Source organism: Tamandua tetradactyla, chromosome 2 (assembly GCF_023851605.1).
Source record: "Tamandua tetradactyla isolate mTamTet1 chromosome 2, mTamTet1.pri, whole genome shotgun sequence".
Taxonomy (NCBI): Eukaryota; Metazoa; Chordata; class Mammalia; order Pilosa; family Myrmecophagidae; genus Tamandua; species Tamandua tetradactyla.
The window spans coordinates 173,583,449-173,602,676 of record NC_135328.1 but is presented as its reverse complement, the minus strand read 5'-3'; the positions used below and the strand labels follow the sequence as shown (position 1 = coordinate 173,602,676).

General features: G+C 37.3%; 1 protein-coding gene across 11 annotated transcripts in view; it reads right to left on the bottom strand.

Moving 5' to 3' along the window:
* The window catches only part of LOC143674264 (BEN domain-containing protein 5), a 1,810,590-nt gene that overhangs the window by 766,345 nt on the left and 1,025,017 nt on the right, over window positions 1-19,228 (bottom strand). Inside the window, exon 2 of one of the 11 annotated variants that reach the window (XM_077149730.1) lies at window positions 16,146-16,325. The exons of 9 other annotated variants lie outside the window; for them this stretch is intronic. The gene's annotated coding sequence lies outside the window, so the exon portion shown is untranslated. Of the gene's footprint in view, window positions 1-16,145; window positions 16,330-19,228 lie in introns of all 11 variants that reach the window. One more of the 11 variants, XM_077149729.1, reaches the window with a different exon arrangement.

Here is a 19,228-nt window from a genome sequence, read left to right as displayed (position 1 = left end):
TTTGACAAAAGAGCCAAGGTAATTTATTCAAGAAAGGATTGTCTTTTCAACAAACAGAATGGAACAACTGGAAATCCATATGAAAAAAAAAATAGACCCTAATGCTTATCCCATACCATAAACAAATGTTAATTTGAGGTGAATCATAAATCTAAACATAAAAGCTTAAATTATAAAATTCACTGAAGAAAAGAAGGGAAAAAAATGACCCGAGGTTAGGAAAGATTTCAAGGGTGTATCTAAAGACAGAGAACATGGAAGCCACATATAGCTGGCAGTTAACACCAATGTACTAGATGAGCTTTTCTGGCAGAGTTTCAAAATTAACAAAAGATGACAACCAAGGATAGAGGTTGCAGAACACCAAAATTTAGGAGTTAGCAACGGGAGAGGAACCTACTAAGGAGCCACAAAGAAAAATAATTAAAAAAATAAACATGTGGTCTCATGGAAGTACAGTACAAGACAGTGGGGTTTACAGCATCAAACACAGCTGATTGGTCAAGCAATGAGAAGTGTTCATAGATTTGGTGATAAGAAGATGGTTGTTGACCTGTGAAGAGCAGTTTCACTGGAGTGGTAGAACAGAAGCCAGATTGCACTGTGTTGAAGAGTGATTGAAAAATGAAAAATGGAAAGAAATAGGGAATACAGAAAACTCTTAAAAGGTTTGCCTATCAATGGGAGGGGTTGGGAGGAATTGTGTGGTCAAAAGACTATTTTTTTCTTCTAAATTATAGGTGAGGCTTAAGTATGTTTAAATGCAGATGACAAAAAGCGTGTAAATTCTGGAAAGGACATGAGGATAACTTTTCAATTTCCAGCTAATTAGATCCAGGCCTCAGAGGACAAAGGAGAATCTTGAGTATCTAGGTGATAGCCTTCGGTGAAGTCAAGGAGAATCAAATGACTACAAATCACACAATCACATGATTTGGGATTGGAAAGGATCTTAGAAAGGTCAACTCCACTGTGAACATTTTAGAGCCAAAGAATCCCAAAGGACTTCATTTGACAAATGCTTTATATCACATATTATTTACTGAACTTGTTATTATTAATATGTATAATAATGTATAATAATCTTAAAAATTAATAAGAAAAAAGATGAATATCTTTCTAGAAAAATGTGTCAAGGATTTGAATAGACAATTCATAAAAAAATAGATACAATAACCATAAACATATAAAAAGATGTTTAATCCCATTAGTATTTAAATAAAAAACCCAAAACTCTAAAATAACATATTCCTCCATCAAATTGGCAAATTATTAAAAATATAAAATACCCAAGGTTCAGGTAGACCTTGTTACCTATCATAACCTGACAACCCCCTAACCAGGACCTTTCCAGCCCATTCTAAAGAGCACTTAGGGCAATTTATAAGATTCCATAAGGGTTCCAGGCACTAGAGTAACTTACCAGAAACCTACAACCTCCAGATAGGTCCCTGTTTCAGTTAAGTTCTTAAACATAGCCCAGCCTCTCCAGAACATCAGATAGTTTCATCTCCCTAACCCATATTAGTGACAGACCCTTCCAATATCAAAAATTTAGAATTGCCATAGCCCAAACAACCCCAATGAGTGGTATGGAAAGATCAAAGGTGACAGTGGAATTATACATAGAAGATAGCATATAACAAATGAATATGAATGCTGAATCATTAAACTGATATCTCTTTTAGTCTCTAGTATTTTAGAGCAGTTAGAAGTAAAAACCTAAAATTGTGAAATTGTAACCCATGTCAAAGTCTGAAATATATTCTACAACTAACTGTGGTGCTGTGCTTGGAAATTTATAGCTTTTTTGTATATATGTTATTGTTCAGAAAAAAAGAAGGAAAAAAAAAGTCGATTGTGATGATTAAAAAGTATTTAAGTCCTCTAACTTATATTCTGGAGCAGCTAGAAGGAAAAATATGAGAGGATCATATGTTAGCCCATGACAAACTCTGGGATCTATCCTGTAACCACTTTTTATTTTTTTAACTTTTTTATTAATTAAAAAAAATAAACAAAACATTAAGATATCATTCCATTCTACATATACAATCAGTAATTCTTAATATCATCACATAGTTGCATATTCATCATTTCTTAGAACATTTGCATCGATTTATAAAAAGAAATAAAAAGACAACAGACAAAGAAATAAAATGATAACTGAGAAAAAAAAAAGATTATACATACCATACCCCTTACCCCTCGCTTTCATTTACCACTAGCATTTCAAACTGAATTTATTTTAACATTTGTTCCCCCTATTATTTATTTTTATTCCATATGTTCTACTCTTCTGTTGATATAGTAGCTAAAAGGAGCATCAGACACAAGGTTTCTACATTCACAGAGTCTCATTGGGAAAGCTATATCATTGTTCAATAATCGTCAAGAAACACGGCTACTGGAACACAGCTCTACATTTTCAGGCAGTTCCCTCCAGCTTCTCCACTACATCTTGAACAACAAAGTGATATCTACTTAATGCATAAGAATAACCTCCAGGGTAACCTCTCGACTCTGTTTGGAATCTCTCAGCCATTGACACTTAGTCTCATTTCACTCTTCCCCCTTTGGTCGAGAAGGTTCTCTCAATCCCTTGATGCTAAGTCTTAGCTCATTCTAGGGTTTTTCTCAGTCCCTTGATGCTGAGTCTCAGCTCATTCCAGGATCTCTGTCCCACGTTGTCAGGAAGGTCCACACCCCTGGGGAGTCATGTCCCATGCAGAGAGGGGTAGGGTGGTGAGACTGCTCATCATGTTGGCTGGAGAGAGAGGCCACATCTGAGCAACAAAAGAGGCTTTCTTGGGGGTGACTCTTAGGCCTTAATTTTAAGTAGACTTGACCTATCCTTTGTGGGGTTAAGTTTCATATGAACAAACCCCAAGACTGGGGGCTCAGCCTATAGCTTTGGTTGTCCACACTGCTTGTGAGAATATCAAGAATTCAACTTGGAGAAGTTGAATTTCTCCCCACTCTCACCATTCCCCAAAGGGGGCTTGCAAATACTTTTCCAGTCACTGATCAAATCACTCTGGGATTCATCGGGGCATCACTCTGGACAAACCAACAAAATCTCATGTCCTACCTGAGATTCCAAGTACTTATGACATTCAATCAAACTATCTACATGAGTAATATTAGGAAATGCTCTATTCAAAATATAAATTTTGTAACAAATAAACATTTTTTGCTTTAGTCTCACACATAAGGTGACATTTTAAAGTATTAATTATCATCTATTTTCAGCACCCTGCAATAATGACATTCTTTTGTTCTTCCTCATGCAAAAACATTTTTAAAATTTGTACATTTCACTATTATTATACACTCTAGGCTTTCCTTGATTATACCATCTCGATCTTTATCATCTATCTTTCTTTCTGATTTCATTTATGTCCCCAGCCCTCCTCCCTCTATCATTCTCACATGCAGCTTCATTCAGTGTTTTAACATAATTGTATTACAGTTAGGTAATATTGTGCTGTTCATTTCTGAGTTTTTATATTCAGTCCTGCTGCACAATCTGTATCCCTTCAGCTCCAATTACCCAATATCTTACCCTATTTCTATCTCCTGATGGTCTCTGTTACCAATGAAATATTCCCAGTTTATTCACTAATGTCAGTTCATATCAGTGAGACCATACAGTATTTGTCCTTTTGTTTTTGGCTAATCACACTCAGCATAATGTCTTTAAGGTCCATTCATGTTGTTATGTACTTCATAACTTTATTCTGTCTTACAGCTGCATAATATTCCATCTTATGTAAATGCCACAGTTTGTTTAGCCAACCGTCTGTTGATGGACATTTTGGATGTTTCTCTTGGTAATTGTAAATAATGCTGCTATAAACATTGGTGTGTAAATGTCCATTTGTGTCCTTGCCCTCATGTCGTTTGAGCAGAGACAGCATATATATGGGTCCTGTTTTTTAATCCATTCTGCCAGACTATGTCTTTTGATTGGAGAGTTTAATCCATTAACATTCAGTGTTATTACTGCATGGGTAGTACTTTCTTCAACTATTTTGCCTTCTAGATTTTATATGTCATATCTAATTTTCCTTCTTTTTACCTTTACTCATAGTCTTCCTTTCTACACTCTTCTCCACACCTCTCTTCTGTGTTTGTAGCTGTCTCTAGTGCTCCCTTTAGTATTTCTTGCAGAGCTGGTCTCTTGGTCACAAATTCTCTCAGTGATTTTTTTGTCTGAAAATGTTTTAATTTCTCCACCTTTCTTTTTTTACATGGGTAGGCACCGGGAATCGAACCTGGGTCCTCTGGCATGGAAGGCGAGCATTCTTGCCTGCTGAGCCACCATGGCCTGCCCTCTCCCTCATTTTTTTTTTTACATGGGCAGGTATCAGGAATCGAACCCGGGTCCTCTGGCATCGCAGGCAAGCATTCCTGCCTGCTGTGCCACCGTGGCCTGCCCCTCTCCCTCATTTTTGAAGGACAATTTTTCTGGATATAGAATTCTTGGTTGGCAGTTTTTCTCTTTTAATAATTTAAATATATCATCCCACTGTCTTCTCACCTCCATGGTTTCTGCTGAGAAATCTATGCATAGTCTTATTGGGCTTCCGTTGTATGTGATGGATTGCTTATCTCTTGCTGCTTTCAAGATTCTCTCTTTCTCTTTGACCTCTGACATTGTGATTAGTAAATGTCTTGGGGTATGTCTATTTGGATCTATTCTCTTTGGGGTATGCTGCACTTCTCGGATCTGTAATTTTAAGTCTTTCATAAGAGTTGGGAAATTTTCAGTGATAATTTCCTCCATTAGTTTTTCTCCTCCTTTTTCCTTCTCTTCTCCTTCTGGGACACCCACAACATATATATTCATGCGCTTCATATTGTCTTTCAATTCCCCGAGTCCCTGCTCATATTTTTTTATTTTTTTCCCTGTATTTTCTTTTTCTTGCCGGATTTCAGATGTTCCATCCTCCAGTTCACTAATCCTATGTTCTGTCTCTCGAAATCTACCATTGTAGGTTTCCATTGTTTTTTTCATCTCTTCTACCTTGCCTTTCATTCCCATAAGTTCTGTGATTTGTTTTTTTCAGACTTTCAATTTCTTCTTTTTGTTCATTCCTTGCCTTCTTCATATCCTCCCTCAATTTATTGATTTGGTTTTTGATGAGGCTTTCCATGTCTGTTCGTATATTCTGAATGAATTGTTTCAGCTCCTGTATGTCATTTGAATTGTTGGTTTGTTCCTTTGACTGGGCCATATCTTCAATTTTCCTGGTGTGATTTGTTATTTTTTGCTGGCGTCTAGGCATTTAATTACCTTAATTAGTTTATTCTGGAGATTGCTTTCACTTCTTTTATCTAGGGTTTTCTTGCTGGATGAATTTGTTGTCTATCTGTTCTTTGACATTCAGTTCAGCTTTATCTGGACCGCTAGCTTAAGTTTTGTTTAACAGAGGAGAATTTTTCAGTTCCTGTTTTCTTGTTTCTGGCCCTGCTTGTGTGGTGCCTTTCCCCCCCCCCCCCCAACTCTTAGGAGGATCTACTTAGATATTATAGACCCCGGCTGGATTTTCCCAGGCCAAACTGGCCTCCTATCAGGAGGAAAGAGTCACCTGAATAGGTTTTCCCTGAGGGTGAGACCCACCCAGCAGGTTGAAAGACTTTCTTGAGAAGTTTCTGGACTCTGTTTTTCTTATCCTGCCCAGCATGTGGCGCTTGTCTGCCTGCAGGTCCCACTAGCGTAAAATGATGTGGCACCTTTAACTTTGGTGGACTCTCCCTGCTGGGGGCATGGTGGAGACAGGAGAGGTTGTAGGCTGGTTTTAATGGCTTCAAATTACCAAGCCCTGGTGTCTGAATTCCTTGAGGGAGGGGTTCCACCTGAGTTGGGCTTCACCCCTCCCCTGGGGAAGGCACAGGCTCCAGACAAACTCCCAAAAGAGCTCACTTCTGCCTATGCCTGGGGCAGTTGCAGCCTGAGAAGTCCTGCCACTATAGCCAAAGGCAGTCAAGCCTTTGTAGAAACACAACCACAAAAACCTCTGTTTCCTTCTTTTTCCCCCTCTTTTTCCATCAGTCCTGCCCCCTTGGTGCCGGGGCAAAAATGAGCAAACTCTGCTTTGACCAGGTTCACCTAAGCTGGGACCTATTTTTAGTAGTCAGAATTCGTTAATTAATTCCACAATTGGCATTTGATTGTGCTCAGTTCCTGCTGCTCATGAAGTTCCTTTCCTTTCCCCTCTGGGAAGCAGCCTGTGGGGGAGGGGTGCCGGCCGTCGCAGCTTTGGGAACTCACAGTTCTGGGGAGGCTCGTAGCTGGTTCAGCTGGTCCAGACTGGGGTACACTGTGTGTCTGGTCACTGATGTGGCCTCAGGAGCTGTTCTGTACTGTTTCTGGTTATTTAGTAGTTGTTCTGGAGGACAAACTAAAATGCGCACATTGTTAAGCCACCATCTTGACCCAGAAGTTTAACCACTTTTTGAAGAGTACTTTGAAAACTATTACTTTCTTTTCTTTGCTTTGTATATACATTATACTATACAATAAAAAGAGTTCAAAAAAAAATACCACAGGTGGCAAGGGTGTTGAAAAATGAACACGCTTTTACACAGTTCAATGAGACAATATTGGTAGAGATGTTTTTCTAGGGAACAATTTGATAGTATGTGGCTGTTCATACTCTTTGGCCCTGATTACCCTGCTTAAATATTTATTCTAAGGAAGCAATTATAACTGCATACATACTCACATACAACAATGTTCATTAAAGAGATATTTTGATAGATAATTTATAAGACCTTAGAAATAATGTAAATGGCAAAAGAGAATAAGTTCCTTTAAAAAAATGAAGGCTATGTGCATATGATGAAATACTTGGTTGCCAATGAAAACAATATTTTTGAAAATTATTAAAATATGTAATGTTTATGATATATTGCTATATGAAACAAACTTTTAAAAAGCAACAAAAACCAGGATATTTTTAGAATTTTAATTTTATAAAATGAAAATAATCACACAGACATGCCTACACACAGCACATGCATGTACACAGAATGAGTAAAGGGAATAAACCATAATGTTAACATGGTTAATGGTACTGAATTGTGAGACTATAGGTGATTTTTGCTTTTTTTCTTTAGAAGGTCCTATATTTTCTAATTTCTGCAGTGAACATACACGAATTTTATAGCCAAATAAATTAACAGTGATTGTGAAAAAGAATGGCATATTCAAAACTATAAGGTAATATTTCATTCCAAGGCAATTTAGAACAAGACCCCAAGTCTACTTCATGGGATTAATGATTAAGTTGTAATGTTTATTTAAGGGCAAGCACAGTAAACAAACAAACAAAACCTCTGTCTTAGCAACTAAGAAAACCCTGTCTCATTGATAAGCACAAATTGAGATGATTTTAAAAAGAACGTTTTCTATGTGCTAGGCATTTCACTTTGCTTTAACTCATTTGACACAATTACCCTGAAAAGTAAGTCTCATTTTCCCCATTTTATAGATGTGGAAATGTACTAAAAAAATTAAGGAACTTGCTTAAGACCATGTACATAGGCTTTTCACCTTATGCATTATATCATGCTGTTCCCCTGGTTGAGAAACATCATATTAGAGAATTAGATTTCTAAACCTAACCAGTTTGAAATCTCTGAAAATAATGCATCAGAAAAAATAGTATTGTAAAATCCTTTTAGATTTCTTGCTAGAAAATAATAACTGTAGGTACTTACTAAGGAAGCAACACCAAAATTACAGGCGCCTTTCAATAAACCAGTCTTTAATATCTCTAAGCACTAGACTATTTAATTTGAATTTGGCTGTTGTGACAAATACAATAAATTAACTTGTGAAATTAATCATTTTGTTTTTAATGAAAAAATATAAATACAGAAGCTTTGCCGTGTCTATACATATGGCTGGCAGGGATAATGGTTTATATTGAAAAATACTACTCTGCGGGAATTTCTACTGCTGTTTATGCTATAATTCAATTTGTTCTATTTAAAGACAAAAATATGCTAGTCCTTCAGGCAATCAGTCCACTACTGTGGTTCACAGCAGGTTAAAACAGCAACTCTTTCCACTTAATAAAAATGAAATCAGTGATTTAATTTTGTCCCCCAAATAGTTAAATAGCTTTATGGCATTAAAAATAGAGGGAATTTTTTATGAACTGGGCCAATTCAATGAAATCAAGTTGGCAATTTACTGACCAGCTTATATGTATCCAACAATCTGCCAGATGTTTTACATTTGCTATCTCATTTTTTTCCTACTAAAGTCCCCATTTTATAGAATAGCACATTATAAGAGTAGCAGAGGAAGAATTTGAACCCAGATGTTCCTGAATCTAAACTCAATGCATTAACACCATGCTAAACCATGTCTGTAGCTGACATTATTATAGGAGACTGATTTTGCAAATGCAATGACAGAAGTTTGTACAAAATGACATCGAAAGACAGAGGTGGGGGGTGGGGCTGTTGGTGTGAGAACAACAGGAAGACTCCCTTTAAGGGAATGATATTTAGATAGTCTGTATAATCATTGGTTTCAGAAGGATTTGAATGTATCACCCTCTAGTATGAAAGAAACTTGATATTCATTTTGTGTAAAGGGACTGATACTCAGTTTAAATCATTTATCAATGAATCTATAACTAATCTTCCTCCTCAGGTTAGTAGGGTGGGGGTGAGGGGCTCTTTACAGGCAACAGAACTTGAATAGGAGGTAATGACCTAAATGACATAGTGAGAAGGTGAAGGGACGATGTCAAGATTGGGTGCTTTCATGGCACTTGATGATAAGAGAATCACACAGAACCTCAAAATGACCTCCATAACCACCTTGTTAAGAGGTCACCCAATATCTTCTTGTACATCTACGACACCTATAAAATCATTTATACTATTTTTGTATGAGTATAAATTAATAATTACTATATGAAAAGCATAGAGAATGTGCTTTAATTCCTACAAGTGAGGGAGGGGCGCTTGAGGCTGCCTGGAAGAAATGGCATTTTAGCAGAGTTTAGAACAAGAAGGAGGCTTTACATACAGGAAGAAAGGGGATGAGTTGGGGTTTCTGGGCAAAGTGAAGAACATGCTTAAAGGCCCAGAAGCATGAAAGTGTGATGTTTAGGGATTAGAAAAAAAATCCAGAGTGCTGAGAGTTTATGTTGAATCGGAGAGTATGGGAAAAAGAAACTGCACCTTGTATACAAGAGCCAGATCTTAGAGAGTCTTGAATACCAGGCTAGGCCTTTATAGCTTTCTCTGCTGGGTGGATGAACAAAGACCAAAGATAAGAATACTAAAAACAGAACATTTAAGAAGCAGGTGGAGAGAGAAGAGCCAGAGAAGGAACAACTGCAGAGAGACTTTGTAGAAGCTAATGCTGAAAAGAGTGTGAAGAGGTAAGGAGTGTCAAAATTGTCATGACAGTAGGCTAATTAAAACATCAATTCTCTTGCCTCAAGTCCTGCCTGCCTCCCTTGCCTTTCCTTCTACTGTAAATATACTTAAAAGAGTAATCCACTTTTATTATCATTATTTCCTTTATGCCTGTTTATTCCTTAGCTCACTATCTTGCCTCTTTCCCTACCATGTTACTGAATGGCTCCAAAACATCACCAGTGATCTCCGAAAACATAAGAAACCAGGCAATATTTGTTTTGTTTATTTTTTTGTCCTCATCCCACTTGACCTTTCTGTGGCACTGTTGCCCAAATTTATATCTCCCTTCCTATCTCCAGATATTTATCCAACGGCCTCCTTATCCTCATTTGAATGTCTAATAAACAATTCAAATTTAACATGCTCCAAATTGAACTTCTGATTTTACCTCTACAACATGTGTAGTCCATCTTTCTAATGCTCAGAGAAAAAAGTCCTGAATTATCCTTAATTTTTTCCATGTCTAATCCTTAAAGGAATTCTGTTGGGTTTACTTTTATTTTACTTTAAATATATATCCACTGTTACCACCCTGGTCCAAGCTACACCATTTCTAGTTTAAGCAATAATTTCCTAACTGGTTTCCTTACATTACTTATAGCCCTGGAGTTCATTCTTAACGTAGCAGCAAGAGTATTCTAGCCAAAGTATATATTTCTTAAACATACTCAAGCAAGCCAAAACAGACCTTGTAGTTTCCAGGGGAAATTTGGCTGTCCACACTGGATAAGAGGAGGCTGGAGCTCAGGCAAAGCAATATATGTGTTGGTTTGCCATTTATAATAACACTTCTTTTTTTCTCTCTCTTTTTTTTTTTTACATGGGCAGGCACCAGGAATCAAACCCGGGTCCTCGGGCATGGCAGGCAAGCATTCTTGCCTGCTGAGCCACCATGGCCCGCCCTAATAACACTTCTTAAGTACAGTATTTCATGGAAGCCTCACAATCATCTCGGGATCCAGGGATCATATTCCCATTTTGCAGGTGGGCAAACAGGCTCCGTGAGGTGGAGTGGCATTCATCATACCATCCATCCATCCCTCCTCTTAGTGTTTACTGAGAGTCTTCTATATGGCAGGTCCTACGACTCAGATAAAGCTCCCAGTCAATCCTGGCAAAGCAGGAATTCAAACCCAAGGCTGCTCACTTTAAGTCCAAGGTTTTTCCCTTCATGCAGCAGCCCTCTGAAAAATAAGGGCCTTTCCAATTTTTTTGTGAGTAAAAGGAATGTAGGGAAATGGCACTTATGTTTACAGTTATACAGCAATTAAAGCGTTTTATATATTATAATTGGCACTCAATAAATGTGTTAAATGAAATAAATGATGGATGAATGTGAAAGTGATAATAATACTGCTTTTCCTATCCCATAGAGCTATTGTAAAGATCAAATGAGATCATCACCGGGTAGAAAAAGGTCTTGGCAAAGTTCCCTTTCAGCATTCTTTTTATTGTTTGATGCCTCAAATTCTGTTTGGAAATAGGCAATCATGTATCACTCTGGATTAGATCCACCTTTCTGTGGAACCATAACATGTGGTTACAAGTATAACCCTGTCTGTTTTACTTACTGTCTCCTTCACAAGATTTAAATACATATATATTTTATCTTTACATACACAAATCCAATTATACAAGAGGAGCTCAATATCTGTTTCTTGAATGACTTTATGAATTCCAATTTTATAGATTAAGAAATTGAAGCTCGGAAGGCTAAGTGAGAGGCATAAAGTCAATCAATTGTTAAGTGGCAGAAATTTGAACTCAGGTCTTCTGACACTAACACTTTTTTATAATATGCTACATTTTTGGCCAGATCCTTGTCTTCATAAGCTCTTTAGATAATATAAACAATAACAGTTATGTAGAATTTGATACTTTATGTGATACTTCCCTATAGATTTTCTATTTGACTCCCAGAACAACATTGCAAGCACCAATTAGGACAAAATGGAAAAATGGATTGACCTCCATATAGCATAAAACTAGAATGTACACAAGCCAGTCTCTTCCTCAGGCTCAAAATCCCTGGCTCCTTCATCTTCATTTCCACAATCTTTTCCTATCAAGTTGCCCTGTCTCAGAAAAGCTACTTAATCTTCTTAAAATGGGGCACCCACAACAATGCTCAGGACAAGCGAGTATAGAATGTGGCTGTCCAATTTGCCCAGATTTCTGAAAGGGAATATTTTGTCATCTAAAGAACTGACAAGGCTCCAGAGACATGATTGGTTAGGAACTAGGACAGCTGGTAAAGTATTAGACAAAATCCCAACTTCTGGTGATTCTCAAGTTGTAGGAGACAAGGACTCCTTGAATGTGCCCATTTGCCTGCATTTAGTATAATAGAAATAGAATCTGCAGAGACTGTCAGAGTGATATGACATGTATCCAGATCTTTTTTATTCTTTTACTTTTATTTTTAGACTTAAAGTTTAGTCTTCTTTCTTTGGCAGTGTTTGAGCTGTGTGACTGGCATAACTCTGGCAAGTGCTATAAATGCAATGGGATGGTGCCAAAGGGAAAACTGCCATCATGTGAAACTAGGACTAAATATTTGTACTCCTTCTTGGGGTTTTTAAGGGTGGGTGCCATTTTTGAGAGTTAAGGAACTGATTTAATTACCTATATATAAAATCAAGGGAAACACGGTTTTAATGGAGTTTATACTTAAACGCAACAGGAATGAGTAGTACCATTTATTGACATTAAACAAGGGGGAGTATCATTAATTTTGCTCCACTTAGATTCAGTTATATTCAGCTTAACAAACATTGCAAGTACAATATAAATTGCATTTCTTCTTAAGTTTCCTATCATGAAAGCAAATGAATTGGAGAGAATTAGCATATTTGATTAATTTATTATTTTATTATTTATTGACTTAATTATTTGTTGAGCATGGACTCTGGAGTCATAGCCTGGGCCCAAGCAGGTATCTGCTATTTAGCACTATGCTATTATTTTTAATTATTACTATTGCTACTTTATATCGACACTTTTCTAAATACTAGAGAGATTGGCAATAAGAGAGCTGAGGTCTACACTTTCATGGAATTTGCATCCTAGTTGCTTCTATTTCTTGTTTTGCAGTCCATATTACCTATTGCTGCTCCTTATAGTTATAAACATACTGTTAAGGCAGCCCTTTCTCTTTTCTAGTTTCTTTGCCATATTTTACTGTGGACTATTAAGTATGCTAATCAAGGTAATCATAAATATATCTAAAACAAGAATCAACAAACATGAAATGAGAATATAATTATGTTCTGGAGAATCCAAGAGGAGAACACGTGGTACTTATCCTTGCAGGAGTTGAAGTTACAGGGCACAGTGTCTGAGTTTGTCAGGGCTGTTACGCAAATATGACACATCAGTTGACTTAACAGGAATTTATTGTCTCATAGTTTGGAGGCTTGAAGTCTAAATCAAGGTATTGGTATATGTGCTGGTTTGAAGCTATTATGTACCCCAGGAAAGCCATGTCCTTTAATCCTCATTCAATATTGCTCGGTGGACTCTTTTTTATTCTTTCCATGCAGATGTGACCCACTCAACTGTGGGTGGTAACTTTTGATTAATTGGTTTCCATAAAGATGAGTCTCCACCCATTCAAGGTGCTTACAAAGACTTTTAAGAGAGAATCATGTTGGATAAAGCTTTAGAGCCACCAGAACCAACAGAGTTAACAGAATGAACAGAACCCCAGGAAAGCCGTTGAAGATTCCTGAAGAGAAAGCTAGCAGTCATCACCATGTGCCTTTCCAACTGAGAGAGAAACCTGAGCATCATCGGTCTTCTTGAATCAAGGTATTTTTCTATGGATGCCTTAATTTGGACATTTTCATAGCCTTGCCTTAATTTGGATATTTTCACAGCCTTAGAGCTGTAAACTTGCAACTTAATAAATTCCCCTCTTTAAAAGCCATTTCATTTCAAGTATATTACATTCCAGCAGCTTGCAAACTAGAATAGTATGCCATGTCTTCTCCAAATTCTGTAATATTTATTTGGTAGCTTTCTGTTGCTTAATCTCTGCCTCCATCGCATGGTCACCTGTCTCTTTTTGTCTGTTCCTGTGGTTACTACTTCCTTGTTCAAATTTCCTTTGCTGATAAGAACTCCTGTTATATAGGACTAAGGCCCACACTTCTTCAGTTTGGTCTCATCTGATTAGGATCTTCAAAGTTCCCATTTACAAAGACTTAGGACTTGAACATATCTTTGCAGGGAACATAATCCAATCTACCACCCTCAGGTAGACAACTATTCATTAATAATATGAGATATTTTATTGAGTACAATAGAATGCTCTGAAGTCCTGGTGGACAAATTCCTGCCCTGTTTTAAAGTAAATCATTATTTCCCTTTAACAAAATTTTAGTAATCACTTACTATGTACCAGGCTCTGTACCAGATGCTAGAAGTTAAAAAGAATAAAATAATAATGCTATCCCCAAGAAGCTCATCAAACAAAGACATATAAATAATTATAATACAAGTTAGGCTGTGATAATACTATGAAATAAGTACAAGCTTCTATGGAAGGAAAAAAGGAATTCATTAATTTATTTTTAAAAATATTTGACTGCTAACTGTGCCTCAAGCACTGTTAGATGCTGGAGATGGAATACTGAATCAAACAGACAAGGTCCCTGCTCACATAAGTATACATTCTAGTGGAGTGTGACAGAACATCGAATTTAATAATAAAAATTAGATACATATAGATAAGTTCAAATACTGATACATGCTGTGGTAAAATGAAACATAATAATTTAACAGTAACACTGGTATTTGAGGTTATGCTACTTTTGATTAGGGAGTCATAGACGAACTCTGTGAGAAGCTAACATATGAACTAAGGAATAAATTACAAGAAAGTCATTTGGAAATCAGGGTTAGAATGTTCTAGGTAGAGAGACTGCTGGGTATCTTCTGTTTGCTTGTCTAGATCTACTCTCTATTCTTTTCAGCTTTGTTCTTTGTATTAGAAGGCTGACCTGTATGTGTTGGCTTGAACTTTAGGGAATTGCTGATATGAGCAATCAGTTCAACCTATTACATAAAAAGGACTCCCTTGTCTTCTGGCACCTGGTTGGGTTTAGTTAACAGGAGCCCACAGAAGAATATGGGGGGAAAAGAGGATTGTATTGTCAAACTAGGTACTTCCTGGGCTTCATGTGGAGTCACCTTAAACTAGTTGTGTCCCTTGACTGGTTGGCTCTTATCAGGTGGCCCTCTCAAAAGAACTCTCTTGTTTGGGGGTCTGATAACTACATCCTCCTTTTGCCTCTTTAGGCTTCAAGGGGTAACAGTACCCTAATGTTACCAGCTCCAGGCATTGCATTATATTTTGTGTTACCCCTATATCCCTACCAACACCCTTTTAATTGTCTCCTCAAACTCCTGCCAGAACTCTGATTTAGGGAATAAGTTTGGAATATTTGAGAAAACTAAAGAAGCTAGTATGGCCAGATCTTAATGAAAAATGAGAAGAGAAGAAAATATAAAGTTGAAGAGACAGGCAGATATCAAATTTCACAGGGTCTTTTAAACTATGGTAAGGATTTGAATGCTATTTAAACGTAATGAAAAAGCTAGTCAAGGTAGAAATGTCAAGAGTTGAGCCTTTATGGTTGGACATAATATTAATTGACACAAAAAAGATGGGAGAACTTTTTGGGCAAGGGAACTAGATGTCCAGTATAGCTAAAAGAAAGGGAACAAGAGAAAACCAGGGTTGAAATTCAGGCTGAAGTTCCTCTAGGAATTTAATATGATGACTATGAAAATTCTCTGACTTCTAATGATTTAGAAGGGGAATTTGATATTTTAAAAGATAAAAACAGAATAATAAAATGTATCATTTCGCTATAATATTTATCAAACTGGGTAAACACCAAAGTTGAATTTAGGACTTTGCTATTCTCTAAAACTTTTTCACTTGGTCTAATACTCTCTGCCCTCCACCCCCACCCCAAACAGCTTTACTTAGATCACTCCCTATTTAAAAATGTTTAGTGGCTCATGCCAATATATGGAGAGTGAAACAAAACCTTGACATGGCATTTGTGACTTCTTGGTCAAAATTCCTTGATAATCCTTAACTCACCTCCTCTTTCCCAGATGGAGATGGTTCCTCACTCTCTCAAACATGTGCTGTATTTATTCTAACCCGTAAACATTTGCTGTATCCTTTGCCTCGCTGTCTTTCAACAAATTCAATATGTAGAGAAGAATACAGGACTTGGACTAAGGTATATTTGGGTTCTAATCTTGACTCTATTATTCACTAATTGAGTTATCTTGGAATAGCTATCATCACTCTTTGAGCCTTAATGTCCTCACCTATAAAATAAAATAATAATGCCTGCCTTTATGGGAGTACTGACAGAATTATTTAAATGTGAGTAAGGAACCTACAATGTACTTGGCACATAAGTGCTTAATAAATAGCAATCCTTTCCCTTTTCCATCTCTATGCTTACGATAGTGATAATGTCATGAAATTTAGTTTTAAATAACATTTCTGGACACTAATCATAAACCTTTTCTTAGCAGATGCTTATTCTGTTATCTGAAGGACATCCAAATGTCGGTTGAGAATGTGAACTTAATACAATAATAAAAACAATATTATATATAATTATAATGACAAAAATTTTATAAATCACAAATTATATTCTTACCTATTAATTCATTTTCTTTTATAAAATAAACTTGTAGGATGGGCAAGTCAAACAATATTCCCATTTTTATAGGTGAAGAAACAGGCTTGGAGAAATTATAAGACTTGAATACATTCACCAAATAGAGAAAGATGCAGAACCCAGATCTTCCAGTTCCTTTACAAGGATTCCTTCCACTCCCTTCCTAACAGAAAGGAATATGAATTAACCAGGAAATGTCACTCCCTTCCTGAGGCCCTTTACTGATCTATAGACAAGCCATCAACATAGTCTCTGATATATGTCCACCACCAGCATCATGTACACCAATTTATATTTAACCATTTCTGAACACTCTTATCTGAACATCCAGGTAACACCTCATCATGAATCTTTCAAAACTCAACTCAAGGATTGCTGGGCTAGAAAGTCTTTCTTGATATTCCATGAATCCCTTGAGAAAGTAATTCTCTCATCTTCTGTACCACTTATGCATAGCCTTGGAACATGCCTTGGTACAGCCATGTCTCTCTCTAACACTGGACTGTGAGCTTCATGAAGACAAGGAATGAACCAAGTTTTTCACATCCTCAGTACCCAGAGAGGTTCTGGCACAGAGTAGGTGTTCAGAGAATATGATGAATGAATTAAGTTTCCTAGGGTATCTTTGAGTCGGACCCAGAAGCCTTATGTATCAATGCATAAAAGGAAAGCAGAAACTTATAGATCTCCTCAGGAAGAAGTCAGTGCAAACCATCTGCATGTATTGAGGCATGGGGAGAAAATTGGAAAAACAAAAACAAAGATAAAGAAGTCAGCAATTACTTGAATTACTGTTCTTTGAGATATAACCATGAATATGTCATTTTCCCAGCAGCAACCCTCTCACCATTTCATCTTTATATGCCATTTGCCAATCCAGACTGAGTTCTATAGTACAAAATAGCCTTAATGATATTGAAAATGGTTTTCCAGTGTAAAAGCTAGGTCATCCGTGGTAAAATGCATTTTAGCAGGCCTATGTGCAGCATTTAAATAGGGACTGAGTCTCATGAGTTCTCTGAGCCCTGGTTTTTCTATCTGTAAGGTACAGATTATATCCTCTCCTGCCCTTTCCACCAACAAGGCTGATCATCAAACAAAGTTACTGGTAGGAAAATGTTCCAAGCATTGTTAATCTGCCCTGTCTGGCCCCAGTAAAAAGACAATTAGGAAAAAGGTTTAAATAAATATGGTTTGGGTTGATGATGGCCTGGTAGCTATCAGTGGGCACAAGAGGTACATTGCAAAAGACAGAGTTTGAGGGGCTATGTTAGAAGGCTTTGGAGGCAGAATGTTCTTGGGGTGCCCCTGTGAGTCATTAAGGAGATCTCCTGAAGGGATAATAATGGGATAGAAACAGGACGGACTCTTCTTCATTGCAGCATCAAATACAGAGTAAGCATATTTGACAATTTCTAGGAAAGGAAGGAAAGAAGAGAGGAAGGGAGGGAGGGACAGAGGAAAGGGAGGAATGGGGGAGAAGGAAATCTAGATCCAATGGCTTGCCTTCAAAAGCAGCCTGAATCTAGCATTGGATTTGTAAGCATTGTCCTTACTATCTCTCACTAATACCTCATACTTATTCTCAAAGGCCCAGATCAGTTAATGAAACCCCACTAAATCTATCTAATCCATACAAAACTGCTGAGCCCTCAGATGTGTACTGGGTGCTAGGGACCCTGATATGAATGAGACACAGTCCTTGACCTGAGACAGATCCAGAAACAGACAATAACAACTAGGTGATAAATGCTATGAGAGAGGATTCAGAAAAGGGGGGTATGTAGAGCAGGGATTAACTAACTTCTGCCTTCAGAGTCCTGGAAGTCTTCACAGAGGGAAGGCATTTAGGTTAGGTCCTGCAGGAAGAATAAGTTTTCAAGGCAGAGAGTCAGCGAGATGATCCTAGGCTGAGATCACATTGAGAGCAAAGGTGGCAGGGGGTGTTGTGGTGATGATTACAGAACAAGACATGATTGGGAAACCCCAAAAAGAGAGAGTGTGTGTGATAATTGAAACAGAAGGTGTGAGAGAGTGGGTGACTGAAACCAAAATGAGAAAGACAGGATGGGGTCAGGCAAGAAAAGGTGAAGGCTTGGCTAAAGGAAGGGTTTTTCCAGAGAGTCATGGGCTAGAATGGATTATTTCAGAAAGTCATAAGTACAACTAGAATGTAAGGGCAGGGAAGAATAAACCTTAACTATCTGAGATAGGAAGCTTCATGTGGCTTTTTTCTTTTATTTGTCTGATCTTAGACCCTGGTCTCTCCACCACTATTAACTAGCCCACCTCATGCTGCTGCTACATAAACAACAGCTCATGAATCCCAATTCAACCATTTATCAGCTCTTTGGGCTTGATCCCAACTTCACTTGGGTTAATAGTATCCATAGGATTCTTGTGTGCTTAGTGATAATACTCATTTCAACTGAGCATTTACTATATGTCACTCCCTTTTATAAACAGTTTTGTATATTAATTCACTTATTCCTTAAACAACTGCCATGCTGTAGATAGTATTGTGTTTCTATTGATAGATGAATAAAACAAGAAATCCCAGAAAGTTTAAGAATTTGGCCTCAGGTCACATAATTATAAGTAGTAAAGTCATGCATTTTGATTAAAGAGTCTGTTCCTAACCATAGAGTGGGATAATCTATCTAAAGTGCTGAGTATGGTGAGAGCTCACAAAAAACTATGTATGTGCTATTCTAGGAGTTCTGTCAATGGAAATAAATGGATGAGTACTTGATTCAATAAGTGACTAAGTAGGCAAGTGAATAAACATTTGAAAGGGGAAGTATCTAGTCTAGAGGAGAATCCACCCTTCCCAGGGTCTCTTCACTTCAGGAGAGTGAAGAGACAGTAACTATAAAGTGGGATGAAGGTGGTAAGTGTTGTCATTAGATATACCTGGCAGGTGGGCACCACTGTCCTGAGCTTACAAATAGAACATGAAAAAGTGCCCCAGCGACATTGCAGGAAGCATGATGGGACCTGATTAGCTACACTAGGTTCCCTTGTATGGCCCTATGATTGGACTGCAGAAGGTGCCCTTTTGC